The sequence below is a fragment of the Lactuca serriola genome, chromosome 5, assembly GCF_051521515.1.
Source record: "Lactuca serriola cultivar US96UC23 chromosome 5, Lser_US96UC23_V15, whole genome shotgun sequence".
Lineage (NCBI taxonomy): Eukaryota > Viridiplantae > Streptophyta > Magnoliopsida > Asterales > Asteraceae > Lactuca > Lactuca serriola.
The window spans coordinates 151,113,574-151,132,369 of record NC_136412.1 but is presented as its reverse complement, the minus strand read 5'-3'; positions in this window follow the sequence as shown (position 1 = coordinate 151,132,369).

Sequence of the window (18,796 nt, the reverse complement as noted above, 5' to 3'; positions counted from 1 at the left end):
TGCATGTTTCTCTAGGGTGTTGTGGTAGTACTTCATACAAATATGGGTAGGTGTGGAAGGTAGTATGGGCCCGTACTACTGAAAGCACAGGACCCATACGCGTATCAGGAAAACCATGATCTCTAGGGTTGGGTTGAGAGAGTTGGATCCCAGGCTTGTGGGAAGCGTCTGAGATTTTGTGGTGTTTTTCAGTATGGAGATCCCGAGGCATGCTGGGAGTGGATCCGGGTCAGGATCGGGAGTAGGAGAAGGGGTTCAGGGTGGGTCTATGCCGCCCGAGGTTATTGGTCAGATGAGCTCGTGCGAGTTGGATGCGAGGATTCGCGAGATCCTGCATGATGAGGTTGTTGCATTGTTCCAGGCTGAGTTGCCGGAACTGTTTGGGTCGATCAAGACCGCCATGGTTGAGTATTTTGATGAGCGCTATGCGGCTGCCGTGGCAGCTACAGTGGCTATAGCAGCGGCAAGGGGAGGAGCTGATAGAGATTTTCAGTACCGGGACTTCGATAATACGGAGCCTCCCACCTTCGATGGAGTTCAGGACCCGATTGTTGCTATGAGGTGGTTATCGGACGTGGAGGGGTGTTTCTTCACGTGTTTATGCCCTGCTGATCTGAGGGTGAGGTGTGCTCTGAACCTGTTGAGGCTCGGGGCGAAGGATTGGTGGGGAGTGACCGCGGGGTCATACTCGGATACGCAGAGGGCTGCGGTTTCATGGGATCAGTTTAGAGAGATGTTCAACACTCGCTATGCTCCGCAGGATGAGAGGGAAAGATTGGCTCAGGAGTTCCTTGAGCTGAAGCAGGATTCGGAGTCGGTGACTGAGATCACCAGGATGTTCTCTGAGAGGGCGATGTTTTGCCCTGAGTTCGCTTCGGAGCAGGCTCAAATGTTCCGATATCTGAGTATGCTCAGGGGGGATATCAAACAGTTTGTGTCTGCGCAGAGGTGTGAGACCTTGTTGGAGTTGCAGGAGGCCGCTAGGCGGTGTGAGTTAGAGATTGAGTTGCAGTTGCGTGAGCAGAGGCAGACCCCGGTGCAGTAGTAGCCGGCGCCGAAACGGTCCAAGACCGTTGATGTCAGAGTGGGGGATCTGAGCGGCCACACTTGTGGGAAGTGTGGGAGGAGTCACACCGGAGTTTGCAGGTCCGGTGGTGCATGTCGCAAGTGCGGAAAGGAGGGGCACTATGCGAGGGATTGTCGGCAGTCAGCGCCGGTTCGGGATTCGAGGATTTGCTATCATTGTCGTCAGGTTGGACATATGAGGGTCAAGTATCCACAGCTCTCCACAGGACCGGTGCAGGCTCCAGCACCGGCCACCTTGAGGATTTCAGGAGGAGGTCAGGATGGAGCGGAGCCCCCAAGGGCTCGGGGTCGTGCTTATCAGCTTGCGGCAGAGGAGGTCGGACCAGTGCCAGAGGTAGCTGCGGGTATGTTTCTTTCTTGATGTCTTGTTATCTTGCGATTATTGTGGTGCATTGTTTGTACTGGTATCTTTGTGTGGATTTCGATGCGGCATTCGTCGTTTTGTGGGTTGAGGTTTTGGTTATGGATTTGTGTCTCGGGTTTTCGTCTTGGTATCCGTTGTTCCTTGAGGGTTTGGCATGGTTATGGATTCGTGTTTCGGGTTTTCGTCTTGGTATCCGTTGTTCCTTGAGGGTTTGGCATGGTTATGGATTCGTGTTTCGGGTTTTCGTCTTGGTATCCGTTGTTCCTTGAGGGTTTGGCATGGTTATGGATTCGTGTTTCGGGTTTTCGTCTTGGTATCCGTTGTTCCCTGAGGGTTTGGTATGATTATAGTTTGGTGTTTTGTGCTATCGTTGGTTATCATTCGTGAGGGTTATTAGTGGAGATGCGGCATTGGGTTGAATGTCGGGTAGCATCTGCAGTCGTGGAATGGATAATTGGAGATCGGATTCTTTTTTTGAGCGGATTGATCAGTGAGGAGATGTGTTTTGCTGAGGGTTGTTTATGCTTGTGGGAAGCAGTCAGTGTGTAAGTGTTTTCTTTGTGCAGGGTTGTTCTGGAAGGTCGTTGATGGCGACCGGTGGTTGTTAGTTAGTGCTTTAAGTGGGGGAGAATTGGAGAATTCTCTGGGAGATCGATGAGTATTGAGGGTGCTTAGCTGTTGGGATTCAGCAGTGTTCTGTCAGCCCTGAGTATAGGCTGATAGGAGCGAGTGTCGGGCATGCGGGGCGGGATGCAGACCTAGGGCATTTGATTGTGGAGGCCTGGGAGCAGGCCGGGATCAAGTTGAGTAGGTAACCAGGGTTATGTGATCAGAGTATTTGTATGATATATGTACGTGATGTGTTGTACTGCATTATTTCTATGGGATTTATGTTGTGCATGTTTATAGAGTGGGAACCGGAAGGTTCCCAGAGTTAGAACCTGAGGGTTCACAGAGTTTGGGTGCATGGACCCACAGAGTTATAGCCTCGAGTTGCTAATATGTGTTATGTGAGTCGGTCCAGTCATGCTGGAGACTCTGCTGGTATTGTTGGATCAGTTTGAGAATATGGATTGTGTATGTTGCAGTGTGATTGCATTGGAAGGTCTGGCCCAGGGTAGTGATCTTGTTTAGTTGAGGTAGTGCATGGGCTTGAGAGTCCCTGCGAGAAGAGTCAGAGTAAGTGTGTTGGATGGATAGCGGACACGCTAAAGGGTGGTGTAGCGTTGGGCGAGCACCGTGGCAATTGTCGGAGTGACATTGTGGCCGAGTGGATTCCTTGGTAAAGGAAGAGAGAGAGGTAAGAGGTGTGTAACTCCGAGAGGGAGTGCAACTTCACGGAAGTGAAAGCGGCAAAGCATAATTATGAATAGAGTACTTCGAGTATGGTTTGAGCAGCATGTATGCGGCAATGGAATAGAAGCTCATCCGGTTTGGGATGCCCGTTGAGGTTGCGGAGGGAATTCCGCAGGTATAGAGCCAAGAGGCTCGGAAAGGATGCAGGGAGAGAGTCTTGAACTCTCAGTGTGATTTTGATCAGGTTATGGGGTATGTATTAGTGGCTTACCCTGGGGGATGTTTGAGGATATTATCAGTGTATCAGGTTTTCCCCAACCTGAGGGTGTTAGAGCTAGTTCGGCATGGGTCTTTCCGTCGTCACGGAATGGATAGAGTGGGATTCGGATCTGGGATCCGATGGTTCAAGGATTTCTAGCCCTTATGGGTCGAGTGATTGTTGAGATTTGGGGCAGTGATGCATCTTGGGTAATTCTTGGTTATTGAGAGTGATGATCAGGGGGTACAGTCGGTGCCCGGTTCGAGACGGTGGTCAGGCCACCGTAAAGGAAGGGAAAGTGTGTTCGAGTTTCGATGGGTATGCCTTGAGGGACCTGGTCCGGTTAAGGCCAGATGGCGCGTTATGGGAGTATCTTTGGAGTTGAGTTGCTGTAGGCTTCGAGGGCGAAGCCTAATTTAAGTGGGGGAGAATTGTAAAATCCTGAAATAGCAAGAGTAGAGCTGAAGGGCTAAAAGTGTAATTTGGGAAAGAGTGACTCGACGAGTCCATGGATGGACTCGACGAGTAGAGTCGCGACTTGGTCGCGTGTTAAGTAGCCGACTCGGCGAGTAGGCGCTGAGTGGAGAAAACCCTAATTCTCGGGGTTGAGCCCTATATAAAGAACATTATGTTTCTTCCCCAACCTCTTTATTTCCCCCTTTAGTCCCAGAAACCCTAAATCACGGAGAAGCACCATTGTTGAGTGGATTGGAGCTTGGAGAAGTATTTGTTGAAGAAAGTTTGAGAGTTTGAAAGTGTGGAACAAGGGGCTTTGCTTGGATTCGAGTTTCCTTGCAGATTGGGGCGTTCTTTCGAGGTAATATCTCGTTTTTAGGCTGTTGTTATCTTGTTTCTTCATTTTGGGGTTTGAGGGAAGCTTATCTAGGGTGATATTGGAGTCTAGAGGTTAGATCTGAGGTTGCTACCTCAGATCTGGAATGGAGAAGGGTTGGACTGCAGGAAAGTCCCTGTGTTGAGTGTTGGATGAAGCTATCTTGCCCCAAATCTTAGCCCTAATGTGCATAAAGCATAGATCTCTTTGGATTCACGTAAAGTTTGCCACTTTACATGATGGATGAGTTGTAGGAGGCTAGATCTATGTTTTGGATCAATTGCATGGTCTGGAATGCTTCTGTATGGATTCAGACCGGTGGTACTCGGCGAGTCACATGGGTGAACTCGACGAGTTGCTTGAAGGTGAGCTAGGACTCGACGAGTTGGAAGAACAACTCGGCGAGTCGGATGAAGATGGCCTGGGACTCGGCGAGTTGTATGAACAACTCGGCGAGTAGGTTGAAGATAGCCTTAGACTCGGCGAGTCTGTTCTGGACTCGGCGAGTCTTTTCGAAGAGTCCCGATATTCTCTGGTTGAGTCGAGAATCGGTGAGTCAAGGGATGACTCGGTGAGTTGTGTGCGAGTGGACTCAGAGTTGTTGGACTCGGCGAGTCTCGGGGTGACTCGGCGAGTTAGGTCGCGGATTGAGTGGAGTTTTGAGTATGGGAACTCGGCGAGTCATAGGGTTGACTCAGCGAGTAGGGTTAGTCAGGGGTTGACTTTGACCTTGTCTTTGACCAAGGGTTAACTAGTGGTTTCCAGGGGTATTTTGGTAATTGTTGTTTATGGTTTTGAGTTCAGTGCATTGGTGGCTGTCAAGTGGTGGAGATCGTATCAGTGATCGGAGCAGCTTGAGTTATCTGTTCAGTCGGCAGTTTCGAGGTGAGTTATCCTCACTATATCGATAGGGTTTAAGGCACCAAGGCCAACCCTTTTATCGGATGGAAATCCGGGTAGTTGTCTGTTGTTATGATACTGCGGGATATGGGCCGGAAGGCATTATGTTATGGGCCGGAAGGCGTTATATGTTGTGGGCCGGAAGGCATTATATGTTGTGGGCCGGAAGGCATTGCGATGTGGACCAGAAGGTCATGGCCTGGAAAGGCGTATGTGTGCATTTAGTATGTTGACTGATTCGTAGGGTGATGTTATGCTAGTGACCGGCTAGGCTGGTATCTTGGTTAGGGTAATATTATGTTATGTGATCTGTTGATCGATTGCTGACTGTGAATTGTTATATGATTATATGTTATGTGCATGGTCACTTGGTCTGGAGTGTAGCCCGGTATGCATGGTTGTTCTATGTTCTGTTATGATATGTATGCTTTTTATGTTGTGTGACGGAAGGCAATATGTTGTGGGCCGGAAGGCAATATGTTATGGGCCGGAAGGCAATATGTTACAGGCCGAAAGGCAATATGTTACGGGCCGGAAGGCATTACGTTACGGGCCGGAAGGCGATATGTTTTGGACCGGAAGGTCGTGGCCTAGAAGGGCGTATATGTGGTTGGTATATTGGGGGTATCTCACTAAGCTTTCGGGCTTACAGTTGTGGTTTTATGTTTTCAGGTTCTCAGGAGTCAGTGGCAAGGCAAAGGCGTGATCGTACCGTTCCTCGCGTTGGTGTTTTATGAAATGAACCTGGGAAATACTCTGTTAAATAATGTATTGAAAACCTTTTTGTAACAACGTTAATAAAATGGGTTGTTTTCGAAAAGTGTTAATTGTTTTGAAATTTTGGTCGTTACAAGTTGGTATCAGAGCCTTGGTTTGAGTGAATTGGAGGAACATTCGTGTGACTCCAGTCTCAAATCGAGGAGAGTTTTCAAAAGAGTAATTAAAAATGGTTTTCAAAAATGAGTAAGGGAGGACGCGGAGGTACGATCAGCCGGAGCCTGTAAGTAACCCCCCAAAATACCATGCATGTTATTTGTTTTTGAGCTTTGATAGAGCAGCATGCTAGTGATAGGCTAGGGATCTTCAGGAATTCATGATAATGTTGCCTGATTTGTGATGCCTGTAGCCTAGGGTCCCTTATGGGAGATTCTCTGTGTTCCTCTAGTGGTGAGGGTTGAGCGTTGTTATGCATGTTTCTCTAGGGTGTTGTGGTAGTACTTCATACAAATATGGGTAGGTGTGGAAGGTAGTATGGGCCCGTACTACTGAAAGCACAGGACCCATACGCGTATCAGGAAAACCATGATCTCTAGGGTTGGGTTGAGAGAGTTGGATCCCAGGCTTGTGGGAAGCGTCTGAGATTTTGTGGTGTTTTTCAGTATGGAGATCCCGAGGCATGCTGGGAGTGGATCCGGGTCAGGATCGGGAGTAGGAGAAGGGGTTCAGGGTGGGTCTATGCCGCCCGAGGTTATTGGTCAGATGAGCTCGTGCGAGTTGGATGCGAGGATTCGCGAGATCCTGCATGATGAGGTTGTTGCATTGTTCCAGGCTGAGTTGCCGGAACTGTTTGGGTCGATCAAGACCGCCATGGTTGAGTATTTTGATGAGCGCTATGCGGCTGCCGTGGCAGCTACAGTGGCTATAGCAGCGGCAAGGGGAGGAGCTGATAGAGATTTTCAGTACCGGGACTTCGATAATACGGAGCCTCCCACCTTCGATGGAGTTCAGGACCCGATTGTTGCTATGAGGTGGTTATCGGACGTGGAGGGGTGTTTCTTCACGTGTTTATGCCCTGCTGATCTGAGGGTGAGGTGTGCTCTGAACCTGTTGAGGCTCGGGGCGAAGGATTGGTGGGGAGTGACCGTGGGGTCATACTCGGATACGCAGAGGGCTGCGGTTTCATGGGATCAGTTTAGAGAGATGTTCAACACTCGCTATGCTCCGCAGGATGAGAGGGAAAGATTGGCTCAGGAGTTCCTTGAGCTGAAGCAGGATTCGGAGTCGGTGACTGAGATCACCAGGATGTTCTCTGAGAGGGCGATGTTTTGCCCTGAGTTCGCTTCGGAGCAGGCTCAAATGTTCCGATATCTGAGTATGCTCAGGGGGGATATCAAACAGTTTGTGTCTGCGCAGAGGTGTGAGACCTTGTTGGAGTTGCAGGAGGCCGCTAGGCGGTGTGAGTTAGAGATTGAGTTGCAGTTGCGTGAGCAGAGGCAGACCCCGGTGCAGTAGTAGCCGGCGCCGAAACGGTCCAAGACCGTTGATGTCAGAGTGGGGGATCTGAGCGGCCACACTTGTGGGAAGTGTGGGAGGAGTCACACCGGAGTTTGCAGGTCCGGTGGTGCATGTCGCAAGTGCGGAAAGGAGGGGCACTATGCGAGGGATTGTCGGCAGTCAGCGCCGGTTCGGGATTCGAGGATTTGCTATCATTGTCGTCAGGTTGGACATATGAGGGTCAAGTATCCACAGCTCTCCACAGGACCGGTGCAGGCTCCAGCACCGGCCACCTTGAGGATTTCAGGAGGAGGTCAGGATGGAGCGGAGCCCCCAAGGGCTCGGGGTCGTGCTTATCAGCTTGCGGCAGAGGAGGTCGGACCAGTGCCAGAGGTAGCTGCGGGTATGTTTCTTTCTTGATGTCTTGTTATCTTGCGATTATTGTGGTGCATTGTTTGTACTGGTATCTTTGTGTGGATTTCGATGCGGCATTCGTTGTTTTGTGGGTTGAGGTTTTGGTTATGGATTTGTGTCTCGGGTTTTCGTCTTGGTATCCGTTGTTCCTTGAGGGTTTGGCATGGTTATGGATTCGTGTTTCGGGTTTTCGTCTTGGTATCCGTTGTTCCTTGAGGGTTTGGCATGGTTATGGATTCGTGTTTCGGGTTTTCGTCTTGGTATCCGTTGTTCCTTGAGGGTTTGGCATGGTTATGGATTCGTGTTTCGGGTTTTCGTCTTGGTATCCGTTGTTCCCTGAGGGTTTGGTATGATTATAGTTTGGTGTTTTGTGCTATCGTTGGTTATCATTCGTGAGGGTTATTAGTGGAGATGCGGCATTGGGTTGAATGTCGGGTAGCATCTGCAGTCGTGGAATGGATAATTGGAGATCGGATTCTTTTTTTGAGCGGATTGATCAGTGAGGAGATGTGTTTTGCTGAGGGTTGTTTATGCTTGTGGGAAGCAGTCAGTGTGTAAGTGTTTTCTTTGTGCAGGGTTGTTCTGGAAGGTCGTTGATGGCGACCGGTGGTTGTTAGTTAGTGCTTTAAGTGGGGGAGAATTGGAGAATTCTCTGGGAGATCGATGAGTATTGAGGGTGCTTAGCTGTTGGGATTCAGCAGTGTTCTGTCAGCCCTGAGTATAGGCTGATAGGAGCGAGTGTCGGGCATGCGGGGCGGGATGCAGACCTAGGGCATTTGATTGTGGAGGCCTGGGAGCAGGCCGGGATCAAGTTGAGTAGGTAACCAGGGTTATGTGATCAGAGTATTTGTAGAAGGGCGTATATGTGGTTGGTATATTGGGGGTATCTCACTAAGCTTTCGGGCTTACAGTTGTGGTTTTATGTTTTCAGGTTCTCAGGAGTCAGTGGCAAGGCAAAGGCGTGATCGTACCGTTCCTCGCGTTGGTGTTTTATGAAATGAACCTGGGAAATACCCTGTTAAATAATGTATTGAAAACCTTTTTGTAACAACGTTAATAAAATGGGTTGTTTTTGAAAAGTGTTAATTGTTTTGAAATTTTGGTCGTTACAGCTTAGAACCATTTAGTGTGTCGGTTAACCACACACGCTCCACTAACGTCTTCGCAAGGGTACAAAGTGTAATTTCATGGAATTGCATCAATTCACTTTTGCCTAAAGTAACTAAGATTGGTAATTTGTAAAACATTTAGTTACTTTTGTACTTTATTATACTTATAATGGAAGGTTTCTGTCCTATCCTACCCGTTCGGCTAACGACCCTCCACTAGTCAAGAGTGTGGTGGGTAAGAGTGGATACCCATTCAATCGCCATTTTATAGGCAATTTCCTTAAACACCCCTTATAGATCAGCTTCGTGAATGAGGCCTACTAACGGTAAGACTGACTTTTACTCATACATATATATAATATTAGACTTTTAATGTTATATATAGTATAGGGTGTATTTTACACTTTTAAAATACTATGTGGTCAAATTTAATAATTATACATTTAATTTAATTAAATTGTAAACCAAAACTTTATGGATTTATTAAATCTCTTTTAATTATACACTTTAATTAATTAATAAAACCATAAGGGTGTGATTTGAACTTTTCAAAACAATACTAGGGTTTTAGAATTTAACATTTCTAAATTAACTTTTAATCAACTTTTGAATTCAAAAACTTTAGGGAAAGTTTTGAAACATTTCAAAACATTAGGGTTTCAACTATTTAAATTTCAAAACAAAACTTTTAAGTTCAAATTAAACCATAAAATTCACATGGGCTCAAATGAAACTTTTTCACAACACAAGGATCAAATAACAAATAATAGAAATTAAACAATTAATTTTGTCATTATCTATATTTGACCTAATTTCGATTTCTTGCAAGATAAGTTACCCAATTAATACAAATAATCAATCTTTAATCATATAAGGAAGTTATTATCTAATCAATTAGTAATTATCATGTGTTTTGGCAAGGATAATCTTTTAGAAACATTAAAAATCGTATTTTATAAGTTTAAAACGAATATGATAATTATCCTTAAGCAAAAACAGCAAAAAAATCCGAAATTCCCTCTGTCTGACGCTCCGACTCGCCAAGTCACACATTGGAACTCGCCGAGTAGGGCAGAATCGCCGAGTCAGTTCGAACAGAAGGCCAAATTTTGATTTTCAGTAAATAATTCAACATAGCATCACATACAACAGAAACCAATCAAGGCTCTGATACCACTGATGGGTTTTAGCCATAAGAACATCCTATGTGCTCATACAAACCCTAATGCTTGGATCTAGGTTTCTCTATTATACATGCAATGTATCCAAGACTTACAATCTTAGATCTAACATATTATAAACTGAAATTAGGGCTTAGAGAACTACCTTTGATTGTTATGTAGGAATAACAATCTCAAATCCTCCTTGTAATGACTTTAGAAAGCTTAGAGTCACAATTGTCACTCCTCTAATGGCTTACAAACACCAAGAGCAAGAGGATGAAGAACAAGGAGAGAAGAGGCTACCAACGTCCAGAAACCCTAGTGGAACTCTTCACCCCGTTTTTGGGGCTTAAGGGTGCTATATATACATGTAGGCTATTAGGGTTTTCAACTAGGAAACCCTAATCTGACTGCTTAAGCCCTAAGCAGCCCATGGATTCCTTTTGTATATCCCTTGGACGATTTCTAATGGGCTTCCCCATAGAATTCGTCCAACCTATATATTATTAAGTAATCCATAGCCCAATTGCAATTATCTTATAATTACAGTTCCAGTCCCTTAAGTTTAATTAATCTCTTTTAGCCACAAAACTAACTATCAATTAATTCTTGACTAATATTAATTAAACAATATGATTTCTCCTTTAATATATTATTCTCATAATATATTAATAAATCATAATTAACCCTCTCTCTCCATAATTCATCCTATCAAGTTGCTTTGGTGAATGTAACCCAAAAGGACCATGCACCATCGGGTCAAGTACATACCAAAATGGTTATGGACTTTTTTGGTATGTACTTGGACACTAATCCAACATTTTCATCCAAGTTCATTTTAAACGTTAATTTACAATAGGAAAACAGTGGCATGAATACCATAGAATTATATTTAACGTCTGCAGATTCGGGCTAGTCAATTTAAAGACAATAAGCGTCAAAAATGAATTTTTGATAGAATATTATTTAGAATAAATAATCTTAACCAAGTTATAGTATATGTCACAAGGGTTCCATGCATATAAAGAAAGTTGAAATCCGACTTATAACAAATAAGTTATGATCCGTCGAATTTTTACGGCTAAACCGACACAATACCGCGTAATTTAATTGATAAACAACTTTTTAGCCTTATTGATATAAACAAAAGTTGTAGTAGACGTTAAACCGAAATCGTGCATATAAATAACGTCCAAATCTGACTTCATATAAGGAAGTTATGATTTTTCTAAGATTTAACATAGCAGTGCACATCCCGAAAAACGAATTTTAGATCGATCGATTTTTAGCCGACACAACCTAAATGAGAATTGAAGATCTCATTAATAGGAGCTCAACGATAAAAAAAGACAGACGAAAACGGACGTCGGATGACAAAGTTATGAACTTTTAACGGACTTTATCTGTCTAAGTATGTTAAAATATAAGTTTAAAAATAAAGTCAAAATTAGCCGAAGAAGTCTAAATGAAAGTTGTAGATCCTGTCGATACCAACACGTGAATATAAAGAACGTCAAAAATGGAGCTCATATGCGAAAGTTACGGATTTTAGAAGAGAATTAGTTTTTAGAGTAATTTGCGAGTGACACGTGGCGCGATCTGAGCGACTACTTCTTCCCCACACCTTGCCATCAGATGATGACAACTGGAACCCCAACATTATGTGTTAGGCTTATTAACACGATGTGTTGAGTTATTTCCAGCCTATAAATAGAGGTGCAAATCATCCCATTTCTTCACACTTTTCCACTTCTCTTCTCCCAAACACTCCCAAAGCCTCAAGGCTTTTCTCTAGCCCTTCTTAGGAGTTAGTAGTGAGTCCCGGAGTGCCAGAAGGCCCCAAAAGAAGAGCTTTCGGCTCAGAAGTTCTGCCTACGCAGAGCCCGGTTCTTCGCTAAACTCCATTGTTTCGTCGAAGGAAAATAAAATTGTTAGAAGCGAAGCGTTGTCTGAGTTTGGAGTCATCACTTTAACAAGTGAGTGCATAGTTGTCACTGAAGGGTTTTGAGCATTCTAACACTCCTAAGGTATACATGCAACCCTAGAAACCTTGGATTTATGTTTTACTAAGATACAAGCAAATTTGATTGTCCAAGGTTCTTAACCTATCTAGCATGGCATGGGGTACTTTGAAACATAAATGCTAGTAGAAGAACATACCGTTTTGTTGCTTGGATTCATTGAGAACCTTGTGAGCCTAGCACCTCAAGTGTGATGTCTCAAATGTCTCACACAACACCACAACACTTGGAATAACCTTAAGAGAAATGCACTTGATCACAAAATTGGCTAGCCCTCTTAGTTCTTCACTTAGTATCCGATTTTGGTAGCCCATGGGGTCCTTTTATAGTGGTGTCACAAGTAGGGTTACACCATGTAAACCCTAATTTACATGGCTTTTCATAATCCATGATCCATAGGTTTATAACCATGGACTATCCATGTAGAACCTTATGGGTTTTATCCCAATTCATATAAACCATGGATCATTAGCCCACTATACAAGAATAGATGATTTACAAAATCAACCCCATATATTTATTTAGTCTCCTTTTGATCACTTAGTTAATTCCAAATTAATTCTTGATCAATACTAATTAAATAATATTATTAATATATTAGAACTTATAATATATTAATAAACCTTAAGTGTCCTTTCTCTCATTTAGTCTATCCAAGTGTTGCAATGCCATGCAACCCAAATGGACCATGCCAACCGGGTCAAGTACATACCAGATATAGTTATGAACTTAGATACCTAATCCAACAGTCTCCCACTTTTATAAGTCTAATAACTATAACTACAAGTATGACTTTAGGAACCGATCAGCAATCGTAGCTCTTTCAAGGTCTCGCAGAACTGAGATGATGATGATATGTCATTTAAGATAAGTGATCATATAATCCTCTGTTCTAGATATCAGCTGGACAAATACATGGAACAATGTCTTACTTATTTTCCAGCAGTTTGTTCCCTGATTTCCGATTTGTTTGACAAAGAACTTAATCGAACACATCAATTTAGTTCTGACCGGGCCCGGTACATAGGTCAAAACAAAATCATTGAGGGGCCCAAATATCACTTCTAATCCAAGAAGGAACAGATAAACTTCGACTCATGTGTTTGTTCTACTACTTGTTGAATCATACACAAAGGCACATTTTATAACATCGAGTTACCAATGCATTTTCGTGCAATCAATGTATAACCAACTCATAGTCAACAAATCATATCTCTAGGTTTGAAGATTTATATGATATTACCGTCTCACGATCACTCAAGATAAATTCCATGAAGTGATACAAGTGAGCGTGGGTTGAATCCAATACTCAGAACTTATGAGTACTCATGAAGTGTTGTGGCAACTCTTGCTATGTCTAACGACTTAGACATCTACAAGCCAACCTCATGACAGTCTTGATTCATATCTACTTCCGACATATGACCGACTGTGGAGAATTTGAATAATATGATATACCATAACATAATTATTCTGGAAGTCAAAACATGCAAAATGAAATGATAGTAAACGATTAACAAAAGATAGCAACGACTTACTCATAAATAAACAACAACTTTTATTTATCATCAGATGTCAATTACACTTTACAAATTTCAAAATCTATCTAATTTCCAAACTAATATCATCCTTTAGCCCTATGCGCCTCGCATGCTAAAGATGCTTAACCCCACCCAGTCCCTTCGTGAGGGGATCTGCTGAGTTCTCATCCGATGATACCCTCTTTGCCACGATGAGTCCTTCTTCTATTCGATGTCTAATGAAATGGTATTTTCTGTCGATGAGTCTGGATCTTTCGTGATCCCTTGGTTCCTTGGCTAAGGCAACTGCACTTTTACTATCACAGAAAATCTCTATAGGCTCCTTTATAGCTGGTACAACTCCAAGGTCTCTAATAATGAATATAGAACTTTAAAATTTATACCTGGGAATCGGGGTGTTACAACCTTAGTAAACCGAGTTCAAACTTCAAGTCACTGAAGGGAAATTTACACTTTTATCCAATTAATAAATTTTATAATCCATGTAATTATAGTAGAAACAAAGTGTTTTCTCATCAAATCACAAAAAATAGACAAAAGAAAGTACCTTAGTTTGACATTCAATACACAAGATGTATCTTCTATGGCTCGATCGTTGAAGCGTCATGAAGGCGAACTTCTGTTATATTATCTTGGTATGTCGGTGGGTGGGAAGTCTTTTAATGTATCAACGTGGGTTCCTCTTATTGACAAGTTCCAAAAAAAAATTCGATGTGGAAAGTGAGAACTCTTTCCATAGGAGGGAGATTAACCTTGATAAGGTCTGTTCTTGGTAGCCTTGGAACATTTCTCTTTTCGCCTTTTAAAGTCCCTAAAAAGGTAATTTCAAAGCTCGAAAATATCTGTAACGGGTTCCTTTAGGGTACTTCCTCGGATCAAAGGAAGATCACCTTGACTGTGTGGCAGAAAACCATGAACTCCAAAGCTTTAGGGGTCTAAGAGATTGGAAGCTTACGAGCGTGTAACCTTGCTCTTATCACGAAGTGGTGGTGGCGCTATAAAGATGATACATAAGGAATTTGGAAAAAGGTTATTACTTGCATTTATGGGGATCATGGGGGGCTAGGAGTGACTATACCAATGGGTAAAAGGAATACAGTTTGGGGCAGAATAAACAACGTGCGTAAGGTGTTGGATTAGTGTCTAAGTCCATAACTATTTTGGTATGTACTTGACCCGATTATGAGCATGGTCCTTTTGGGTTGCCTTCACCATTGCAATATGTAGGATGAATTAAGGAGAGAGAGGTTTAAATATGATTTATTAATATATTATGAGAATAATATATTAAAGGGGAAATCATATTGTTTCATTAATATTAGTCAAGAATTAATTAAGAATTAATTTTGTGGCTAAAAGAGATTAATTAAATTTAGGGGACTGGACTGCAATTATTGGATAATTGAGTTATTAGGCTAAGGAATGCTAAAGGAACAAGGGGTGAACGAAATTATGATGGGAGCCCATCATATTTTCGTCCATGGCCTTATCCAGAAGGTTCCATGGGCTGCTTATAGTTTAAGCTGTCCATTAGGGTTTTGACTGAAACCCTAGCAACCCACACAAGTATATAAAGGACCCCTTAGGCCCCAAAAATGTGGACAACTGATTCTCTAGGGTTTCTAGTCGTTTTTGGCAGCCTCCTTTCTTCTCCTCTTCATCCAAGTTGCATAAGGTGTTTGTGACTCCATTAGATGTGCAGCACTTGAGGCACTAAGCTTTCTAAGGCCAATCCAAGCAAGGCATTGATTGTTATTGCTATATAACAATCAAAGGTAATTCTTTAAACCCTAATTCAGTTTATAATATGTTAGATCTAAGTTTATTAGCCTTGATTGGTTTCAGTTGTATGTGATGCTTAACTGTTTTGTTTGCTTAAAAACGAGTTTTTTGCCTCTGCCCGACACAACTCGGCGAGTCAGTATCTGGACTCGGCGAGTTCAGGTTTGACTCGGCGAGTTAGTGCGTCAGGCAGAGGGTATTTCGGGATTTAGCTGCTGTTTTGACTTGGATTTGATGCTTAAATTGTTTTATGAAGCTAAAATCCGAATTTTATCTTAATTATATGTTTATCCTTGCCAAAACAATAGATAATTTCAAATCTTTTAAATATTGGTTGTTTATGTGATAAATATAGATTATTTAAAGTTATTTGGTAATTATCTAATGACTAAAATAAGATTAGGTCAAATGTAGATAATTATGAAATTAATTGTTTAATTTGAATTATTTGTTATTTGATCCTAATGTTTTGAAATGTTTCAAAACATGCCCTCAAGTTTTGGAATTTAAAAGTTGATTATAAGTTTAATTTTGAAATGTTAAATTCTAAAACCCTAGTAATTTGAAAAGTTCGAATAACACCCTTATGGTTTTGTTAATTATTTAAAGTGTATAATTAAAAGTGATTTAATAAACCCATAAAGTTTTTGGTTTACATTTAATTAAATTAAAAGTATAATTTACTAAGTTAAACCACCTAGTATTTTAAAAGTGTAAAATACACCCTATACTATATATAACATTAAAAGTCTAGTATTATATATGAGTAAACAGTCAGTCTTACCGTTAGTAGGCCTCATTCACGAAGCTGGTCTATAAGGGGTGTTTAAGGAAATTGCCTATAAAATGGCGATTGAATGGGTATCCACTCTTACCCACCGCACTCTTGACTAGTGGAGGGTCGTTAGCCGAATGGGTAGGATAGGACAGAAACCTTCCATTATAAGTATAATGAAGTACAAAGTAACTAAATGCTTTTTCAAATTCCCAAATCATAGTTACTTTAGGAAAAATGTGAAATTGTATGCTAATCCATAGAATTACACTTCGTACCCCTGTCAAACGTTAGTGGAGCGTGTGTGGTTAACCGGCACACTAATTTGGGGATGACATTGGTAGCGAAGGGTGACTCGATGTTTGTCATAGATCAATGGAGCGTGTGTGGCTAACCGGCACATTGATTAGGTGATAGTATCATTGGGTGCACCACGTGATTCGTATGGTTATTCACACCTTGTTTGTGATCCTCGGCATCCCAGTCACAAATAGTAGGGCATAATCGAGATTAAACATGCCATTGAAAAGTTCAATGAATCTCAAAAGATCTAGGAGTTTCAATTCATTTAAAACTTAATCTTCCTTTTCGTTTTTCATGGTGGAAATTGGTAAATCGTCATTTACCTACCTTCAAATATTTTGCAACTAGATTACGACATCCCTTTTCTAGGTTGTAGAATATTGTGTTGGATCCTAGCTTGATGTTTCATTTGGGTGTTACATCAAGAATTCTAATCAACATAACTTGAATTTTCTCCCGTTTTGTAGATGTCTGAATCTTACAATGGTCTTCCCAAGTCCTTTGGAACAAGCTTTCCAAATGAAGATGACGTTCCGAGATACGATCAAGGAAATGAGAGTCATGCTTCACTTCCTCCACCTCCTCCAATCGTTCTCCCTGACCCACAAGTTCAAAGGCTTGAAAAGTTCAAGCTCACTCAAGCCCTTTTGGTAAGTAAACACGAAGATGGGAAACCTGTGTGTGCACACGTCTTAGAGATGAAGTCATACATTGATAGGTTAAGCATGTTGGGTGTCGAGATTTCAAGCGAGTTGGCTGCTGACTGGGTTCTTCAGTCACTTCCTGAATCATATAGTAAGTTCGTTAGAGAGTACTATGTGATGGATCACGACGTGACCCTCATTAATCTCACCTATTTGCTTATAGCTGCTGAATCAACAATGATTTGGCGTGTTGGTCAAGCAAACTTGTCTGGTGAATCAAACTCCCAAACTTCAATGGACACTGGCAACATTGGAAGTGCAGAAAGAACTAAGTTTGTGATTGTCCGATGTGCTGTGCCAAAGGAGTCCATTTGCTTTTATTGCCAAGAGAAGGGGCATTGGAGATGAAGCTGCCCTAACTACCTGAGAGATCTAAGAGATGGGAGAGTCAAGACGTTTGGCTCTGCTTCAGGTAAAATCCATTATCTAACTCTTTTGAGTTCCTATTCTAGATTCTTAATACATGATGTGATAAGATTACATTTTGATGTTTTGTAGGATCGAAGAAAAGAGAGGAAGCTTGAGGGAAGAAGTGAGCTGAATCTAATCATGAAGAAATGGATTTCGATTGCATTACTTGAAGAATGGATTCTTGAGCTACTACTTGGAGCTAGAATAGATTGTTAAGAAATATGTAATAACATAGTTTTTCAATTGAATTGCATTGTAAGGACAAATTTTTTCCACAATAAAATGAATTTTGATTTTATCTTATTTATTTATCCTTGCGATGGCATGTACGAAAAATTGATGTTTGAATGTTTCTATTATTAGCAACAATGGATTTGATTCTTAATTATGTTATTTGTGGACATATCAAAAGTTTACCAAATAGGGAGAGTTTCTCATCACCCAAGTTTCAATTGGACAGAAACTTGGAATCATGCAATGTGTATTGTATGATGAATGAAAAACTTTCACATTTGGGAAATTTAGACTAATTCTTTGACAAAGTGTCAATTGAAGGACTAGGAGATCGAGTACACTAGGTCGTACGTTGATCAAGTCTACCACAAGAGTGACAAAGATATTCGTCATGATTTACTAAAGTTTAGTAAATATGGTTATACTTATAAGATTGAGTATAATTCTGAGTTAACTGAAATAGTTTCAATCAATAGCAGAACGAATAAGAAGAATCAAGAAGGCAGAAAGATAAAAGTTTCTCCATTCTAAGAAGAAGGGAGAGTACCTTTTATTGTGTTTTATGATGAAGTCTTAATGATTAAGAACCATATCTCAGTTCATCCTCTAAGTGAGTCTTAGTGCATTTGCATATCTAAGAAGAGGAATCGAGAATTGTAGAAATGGTTAAATCAAAGAGTCAATCATACTTCGTTCCAATATCAAGTCTTAGAGTCATACTCCAAGATTGTGACATTGAGTGAAAAGTCTTAAGTAGGTTTATAACACTCATCAAATGTGGAATTTGGAAAAGTTTTCTTGTTCTTGCACATTAGAAATTGGTAAGTTGTGATGTCTTGGATAAGACAAAGACCAACTAGGACCAATTTGTGAAGTGTTTTGTCTTGATAAGAACTACACTAACTCTTGAATATTTGCTTTGTCAAGAAATGTTTCTTGACAAGAGAATCTTATATGTCAAGGAGTCAGTGGGAGTCTTAATGGTCTTGAAAGGTTTCAAGAACAAATCAAGAATATACCTTATCGATCATCACTAGCACACGACTTGAGGTTTGCAACCTATCGTGCTGACATTATTTTGTTTTTGTGCCATTCCAATTGAGTTAATTGCGTATGTGAGTTCTATGAGTTCTCATTTGAATGCATACTAGAGCCTTAGTCGATGGAAAGTACATTGATATGTAAGGACAAGTTACTAAACTACTTGGAAGACATGGTGGGCACTCGTGTTACCATAAGGCAAGAAATCAAGATTAAGAAAGTTCAGTCCATATGAGTTTGGATTTGTCGCAAACCTTGGTTTTGGCAAATTCACATGGATAGGAACTCATACACCATAAAATCTAAGTGTCATAAGATTCCCTCCTTCATGAAAATGACTGTGAGGA